The 8048-nt window shown below is 49.7% G+C and overlaps 1 pseudogene; it reads right to left on the bottom strand.

Moving 5' to 3' along the window:
* Positions 1–3117: 3117 nt before the first annotated feature.
* On the bottom strand, positions 3118–7838 carry LOC135262550 (uncharacterized; annotated as a pseudogene).
* Between the last annotated feature and the right edge of the window lie 210 nt (positions 7839–8048).

Here is an 8048-nt window from a genome sequence, read left to right as displayed (position 1 = left end):
TATAGTCCAACAAATGACATATCAATGCCATCTTTCAGTGCATCAGGATAGTGTCACTGCGGACCATCTAGTACTATCTAGTGTCTGCAGTGTAGCATGATTGTTAGGGAACTTAGTTTGAACTAAGAGGTTATGGGACTGATTCCCAGGTGGAGAGCTGGTGTACCCATTGAGCAAGGTAATTAACCTGCAGTGCTTCAGTAAATATCCAGCAATATTAATGGATTGTATGTAAAAGGATATAGTCTATATAAGTAGCTCTGGAAAAGAGCATCTGGTAATGCCTATAATGAAGTGTACTTGTTTAAGCATGTATGATACAAGCACCATTGAGTATCAAACTACACTGAACAAACTACTAAGTATAAATTGACAACTGGAATACAAAAGTTAACCTACCGAATTAATCGAATTCACAACACATTATAAAATTATAGTTCATCCCACCACAATTCTCATACAGCTTTGATAAATCCTAGAGTTGTTGAGTCTAAACACAGCACAAGCCAGCTAGCTGGATAATTACAAAATCTGTCATCAAAAATGTTGGTATTAGTGCCCTCATCTCCCCCCTCCTGAAAAAGACTACACTAGACCCCTCCATCATTGGGAACTACAGACCGGTATCTCTCCTTCCATTTCTGTCAAAAACCATTGAACGTGCTGCATCAAATCAACTCTGTGTTTCTTTCACAGAATGAGCTCCTCGATCCCCATCAGTCTGGATTCAGACCAGGCCACTCGACAGAGACCGCACTCCTCTCTGTCAACGAAGCTCTCCACGCAGCCCGAGCAGCCTCCCTCTCCTCCGTCTTATTACTTCTGGACCTATCGGCAGCCTTCGACACAGTCGACCACCCCACCCTCCTGTCCTCCCTACCTGCAATGGGGATCTGTGGCACAGTCCTCAATTGGATTGAGTCTTACCTCTCAGATCGCTCCTTCCAGGTAGCCTGGGCTGGTAAAGTATCTGCGCCACACCCCCTCACCACCGGAGTCCCACAGGGCTCGGTCCTTGGTCCTCTCCTCTTCTCTCTCTACACCCAGTCCCTTGGCCCTGTCATCACAGCTCATGGTATGTCTTACCATTGCTATGCTGATGACACACAACTGTTTCTCTCCTTCCCACCCTCTGACACACAGGTCTCAGCCCGCATCACTGCCTGCCTGAGTGATATTCAGAGCTGGATGGTCCGCCACCATCTCAAGCTCAATCCAGGTAAGACAGAGCTCATTTATATTCCGGCTCTTAACTCCCCTCTCTCTGATCTCTCTATCTCCCTAGGTAATACCATCCTCACACCATCACCCTCAACTAGAAACCTTGGCGTGGTGATGGACAACAGACTGTCCCTCACCGAGCACATTTCAGCAGTGACACGTTCATGCAGGTTCTTCCTGTATAACATCCGGAGGATCCGCCCCTTCCTCACAACTTACTCGACCCAACTCCTCGTCCAGGCAGTGGTCCTGTCCCGCCTGGACTACTGTAACTCCCTGCTTGCTGGCCCCCAGCATCATCTATCAGACCCCTGCAACTCATCCAGAACGCAGCAGCGCGTCTGGTCTTCAACCTCCCCAGACATTCCCACGTTACCCCCTGCTCACCACCCTCCACTGGCCCCGTGATGGCTCGCATCAAATTTAAAACATTAGTGCTTGCCTTCAAAGCAGCCAGGGGGTCAGCCCTCCCTATCTACGTCAACTCATCAGACCCTACACCCCAGCTAGACCTCTCCGTTCTGCTGCCACATGTCGCCTGGTCCTGCCCCGGCTCGCACCAGCACCCGGTCACGCCTCCTGTCTGTTCTAGCCCCACGGTGGTGGAATGACCTTCCTGTGCAAGTCAGAACAGCAGAGACCCTGGCCGTCTTCAAACGTAGACTGAAGACTCACCTCTTCAAGCTACATCTCACCTCATCACCCCCCACTACCCTCTAACATCCATTAAACCTCAACTGAGTAACCACGCGTCATGTTATTTTCATGTAACTAGGTTCATCTACAACTAGGTGGGTGGGGGGTGGGAATTTATATATATTTAAAAAAAAAAAAAAAAAAAAGGGGTACAATTCACACTTTTTGCAAAGTTATACCTATTGTAGCTCTCTTGCAGGAATGTTGTAAAGCGCTTGTCTCTGAGTTTTGTAATGCACTTGTTGTAAGTCGCTCTGGATAAGAGCGTCTGCTAAGAATCTATAATGTAATGTAATACAATCTTCCAAAGTACACAAAATCCTAGCAAGTAACTGTGAGGGAGGGGAAGTGTGAAGACCAGACGCGACCAAACAGGGGATCTATAAGTTACCAAAGGGGCACTCCAGTAACCACTGAGTCTCGGGAGAGACGAAATGAGAAGGGGGTGCTATACTCCTAAGGGACGTATCCCAAAAAATGAATAAACCCCTAAACGGGTAACTGAGGAAGAAGGAGTATATAAAGAAAATAAAGGAACATGGAAAAGAAGAAGAAAAAACGACTTCGACCCGAAGCAGAGAAAAAGAAAATGTCTTTTCAAAAAAAAACAAACAAAAGACGATCTGAGGCCCACTAAAACCAGGGGGGAAACTAGTTAGTAAGGGGCAGAAAGGTTTGTGCCCCAACGGTGACACAATAACCCCTTAAAACCGCCAGCCTCAGAATCTGGACCTATACCGTCCTAATACCTTTTTCTCAAAAGAAAAAACAAACAAACTGAAGTCAGAACTCTTTTTAAATTTCTTTGTTCTTATATTCCTTACACCTTGCTCAGAAATACGACAGGGAACTGGCTAGAGCAAAACACGTTACACTCAAGCACCGTTCCACTGCCTACTGACGCTTTAAATACCCAGCCACAGGTGTGGCTGGTAATCAGCGGAAGATGTGAGCAACCCACAGGTGAAACCGATCAGAGGTAACCCTGCAGGAATGCATGGAATGTTCAAGCAGGAACAATCCTCCCACAGGAACCAAAAATAACGATTAGCCGAGTGGCTAATCTGCAAGCTCGAACTAATCGTCCCCACACCCCAAAATAACGATTAGCCGAGTGGCTAATCGGAATGCTAACCACTGAGCCGGTGCAGGCACAGAAAAATGATCTACCTGCACAGAAACCGTGACAGTACCCCCCCTCTAAGGACCGGCCCCAGACGGGCCCTCGGACCCACGAGAGCGGAAATCCCGGATCAGTTCAGGATCCAATATGTCCCTAGAGGGAACCCAACAACGCTCCTCCGGACCATAACCCTCCCAGTCAATGAGAAATTGTACCCTACGGCCCACACGCCTCTCGGCCAGAATGCGACGCACCGTATAAACTGGTTCCCCATCCACGAGTCTAGGCGGAGGTGGGGGTTTGTCCACAGGGCTTACTAGAACTGGCTTAAGACGAGAGACATGAAAGGTAGGATGAATTCTCATGGACCGGGGCAGCTGTAGGCGAACCGTGACTGGGTTAATTCTCCGAAGGATCTTAAATGGGCCAATGAAACGAGGAGCGAGTTTACGAGACTCCACTCGTAGAGGGAGGTCACGAGTAGAAAGCCAGACACGCTGACCCACCCGATAGGAGGGCGCAGGTCTGCGGTGTCTGTCGGAAAGCCTCTTTTGACGAGCGACGAGCGTAGCAGTGATGTACGAACTCTCCTCCAGGTGGACCGACACCGCTTGACAAATGTCTCTGCGGAGGGCACCTCGATGTTCTTCTCCAATTCTGGGAAGAGTGGAGGTTGATAACCACATTGAGCCTCAAATGGTGAGGTCCCCGTCGACGCGTTACGTAGCGTATTGTGCGCGTACTCTGCCCACACGAGTTGACGGCTCCAGGAGGTGGGATTGGAAGAGACCAGACAACGGAGAGTGTTTTCCAACGTCTGATTTGTGCGTTCCGTCTATCCATTGGTCTCTGGGTGAAACCCTGATGAGAGACTGACAGACGCCCCCAGAAGCGAACAGAATGCTCGCCAAAAACGCGCGGTAAACTGCGGGCCCCGATCCGATACTACGTCTTGAGGTAACCCGTGTATTCGGAAGACGTGGTTAATAACTAACCGGGCGGTCTCCAAAGCCGACGGAAGTTTAGGCAACGCTATAAAATGAGCCGCCTTCGAGAATCTATCCACGACGACTAAGATGGCCGTGTTGCCATCAGAGGGTGGCAGCCCAGTGATAAAGTCCAGTGCTATGTGACTCCAAGGGCGGACTAGGAACGGGCAAGGGGACGTAAAAGACCCGACGGTGGAATGCGAGAACCCTTGTTCCGAGCGCAAACCGAGCAGGCCGAAACATACTCCCGCACATCCCTCTCCATGCCAGGCCACCAAAATCGCCGGGATAAAAAATCCTTAAATCTGTGGACACCCGGATGACAAAGTCAGATGCGTGGAATGTCCCCAACGCAACACCTGGGCGCGTACCCTAGCAGGGACAAAGAGACAGTTAGGCGGACCTCCACCCGGATCCGGCTCAGACCTTTGAGCCTTCCGGACCACTGACTCAATCCTCCACATAGCAGGAGCTACAATCAAAGTGGGGGGAACAATGGGCTCTGGAGAGCGGTTGTCGTCTGATTGGTCATAGATTCTAGACAGGGCGTCAGGTTTGATATTTTTTGAACCCGGACGATAAGTAAGGATAAAATTAAATCGGGCAAAAAACAAAGACCAGCGACCCTGCCGCGAATTCCGTCTCTTAGCGCTCTGAATAAACTCCAGGTTTTTATGATCTGTCCAGACCGTGAAAGGATGTTCCGCCCCCTCCAGCCAATGCCGCCACTCCTCCAGAGCCAGCTTGACTGCCAAAAGTTCACGATCCCCGACGTCATAATTCCTCTCGCTGGGGAAAGGGACCGCGAGAAATATGCACACGGGTGCACCTTGTTATCTACAGGGACCGTTGAGATAAAATGGCTCCCGCGCCAAGCTCAGAGGCATCCACCTCCACCACAAATGGAAGTGCCGGGTTAGGCGTGATGAAATGGGCTCAGAACAGAACATAGACTTTAAAACCCGGAAAGCCGCGTCGGCTTTGGGTGTCCAAGCAAAATGAACACTGGCCTCCTTTTGGTCAGCACAGTGATCGGTGCGGCTACTGCACTAAAATTGCGAATGAAACGCCTGTAAAAGTTGGCGAATCCCAAAAAACCGCTGCACCTGTTTAACTGATGTGGGTGGGGGCCAATTCTTAACTGCGGAGACTTTATCAGGGTCCATTTTAATAGTTCCCTCAGAAATGATAAACCCCAAAAAAGAGACAGATTTAGCATGGAATAGGCATTTCTCGGCCTTCACGAACAGTTTAGCCTCCAAAAGGCATTTCAAAACCTGCCTGACATGACTGACATGCTCAGCAGGAGTGTTGGAAAAGATTAAAATGTCATCTAAATAGACGAACACAAATCTCTCCAACATCTCCCCAAGAACGTCATTGACTAAGGCCTGAAATACCGCCGGGGCGTTCGTGAGACCGAATGGCATGACTAAATATTCGAAATGCCCGTTATGAGTGTTAAATGCCGTTTTCCACTCGTCTCCTTCTCTTATTCGCACTAAATTATAGGCATTCCGCAGGTCAAGTTTGGTGAATATAGTCGCCCCCTGGAGACGTTCAAAAGCCGAATTCATAAGGGGTAAGGGGTAGCGGTTCTTGACCGTGATATTATTAAGACCTCTAATCTATACAGGGTCGCAGACTCCCGTCCTTTTTCTTAAAGAAAAACCCTGCCCCCGCCGGCGAAGTGGAGGGTCGAATAAAACCATTGGCCAGGGACTCTTGAATATATTCCCTCATAGCCTCGCTCTCGGGAATAGATAAAGAATACAAGGAACCCCTTGGTGGGACCGAACCAGGAAATAATTCGATAGCGCAATCATACGTTCTGTGCGGAGGTAAAGTAGTGGCCTCTTGCTTACTAAATACCTGCGCAAGATCTGCATAATCGTTGGGGACATTGACTGGTAATGGAATAGTGACCGTACCCACTGTAACCAGATCCTCCATGCTGGTGGAATAAGGGTATTCCATTTCATCTGCCGTATCTTGTTCGCTATGGCTTTTAAAAGAACACCCCTCACCCGAGAATTCCTCTGTGGCATAATCGCAAGGAGAGAATGTGTCAAAACACGGATCCCAGACTAGGCTCTCCTCCCTACCTGAAGGGGGCGATGCCGCAAACTGACTGATGGGAGTAACGGTCTCCTCATCACAGTACTCAAAACTGGGCTGGGAACTAGAACCAACCCCAGGAGCCTGCGTAGTCTCCTGCTGATAGTGAGACACGCATTCCAAACCCCACTGAAGGATGGCCTCCCCAGTCCCGCCCCAGTTGATGTAAGGTTTATGCTTAACCAACCAGGAATGCCCCAACACAAGGGGAAAGGTCGGCGATTCCACCAAAAAAAATCTGATACGCTCCACATGTTCACCAAAAGGAACGCGCATCTGAATAAAAGCGGTGGTTCTTTCCACTAGGCCTGTGCCTAAGGGACGGCCATCAAGCGCAGTAATCACCCGAGGCTGTGGCAAGAGACGCACAGGTAATCCGCGTTTCTTTGCCCATTTAATGTCAATAAAACAATCCACTGCGCCTGAATCTAAAAATGCATTAGTGTCAATGATCTGTTTATTCCAGGAGAGTTGGACGGGGATACATGTGCGAAAGGCTGATAAACTCACGTCTCGCCAGGGCGTTACGCTTCACGCCGAGACTGATCTTTTTCTGCTAGCACTGGACAACTCTTTATGCGGTGCCCTATCTGTTTGCAATAGTGGCCACTCTTGGTTCTTGATCGGAAATCCGAATCCCTGCGAACGTCCACACTGTCCACCTGCATAGGTTCTGACCTAATTCCAGTGTCTTGGGAATGAGTGGAGAAGATGGGCGTACCCAAGAGAGGTGCGACATAAGGAGTTGTTCGACCTCTCCTTTCTTCCTTCTCTCTCTCTCGTTCCCTAACCCGGTGATCAATGCGGATAGCTCTCGCTACCAATGCCTCGAAAGTAGCGGGTGGCTCACTCGCAGCCAGTGCATCCCTGACCGGATCTGACAGGGCGTTGGTAAAGAGTGTCATAAGCGGTAGTTCAGGCCAGCCTGATTCGCCAGCTAACGATCGGAAGGCTATGGAAAATTCTGCAACACTATTCCTTCCCTGCCGAAGACGGGTTAACTTAGCGGCTGCCTCGCTGCCCGTAACATCATGGTCAAACACCCTTTCCATCTCCTCAATGAGGCGGTCTGAACTTGTCATTATGGGTGAGTTTGAACGAAAAAGTGGGTCAGCCCAGGCCAGGGCTTGACCCTTAGGAGACTAACAATAAACGCCACCCTTGATTGTCTGTGGCATATCGTGAAGGATGAGCCTAAACTGTATAAAACATTGTGTTATGAACCCCCGGCATTTGCCGGATTCACCTTCGAACGGAGCAGGGAGCTGAAGTTTAGGTTCCTGATTATTTGTGAGTGCCGGTGTGTATGTCTGGGAAAGAAAGGATTGTGCTTGTATACTGAGAGCGCGAGCATCGAGTCTCCGAAGAAACTCAGTTTGGAAACGCCTTGTCTCCTCGCGTTCAAGACGTCGCTCTTCCTCTACCCGGACCCGGTGTTCCTCGAAACCTCGCCTGAACTCCTCGGAAGCCACCTGCTGGCGACCCATAATCTCTAGCAGGCCGGTCAGTGTAGCTTCCTGGCGGCGTGACGCCTCCTCTTGTAGGGCTAAACGCTCGCACAGCTCTGCCTGTTGTGCAGTGGTGTTTACTTGTTGACTGTGCAACATGTGTAGACCCTCTGTATGGGCCGTCAGGGCGGCTTGTTGAGCCGTAACTGCCTGATCCAGGCCGATGGTCGCTGGTACTTCCATTTGGCTTGAGTGTTCTGTGAGGGAGGGGAAGTGTGAAGACCAGACGCGACCAAACAGGGGATCTATAAGTTACCAAAGGGGCACTCCAGTAACCACTGAGTCTCGTGAGAGACGAAATGAGAAGGGGGTGCTATACTCCTAAGGGACGTATCCCAAAAAATGAATAAACCCCTAAACGGGTAACTGAGGAAGAAGGAGTATATAAAGAAA

The sequence above is a fragment of the Anguilla rostrata genome, chromosome 9 (genome assembly GCF_018555375.3).
Source record: "Anguilla rostrata isolate EN2019 chromosome 9, ASM1855537v3, whole genome shotgun sequence".
Lineage (NCBI taxonomy): Eukaryota > Metazoa > Chordata > Actinopteri > Anguilliformes > Anguillidae > Anguilla > Anguilla rostrata.
This window is presented reverse-complemented; position numbering and strand designations above follow the sequence as displayed.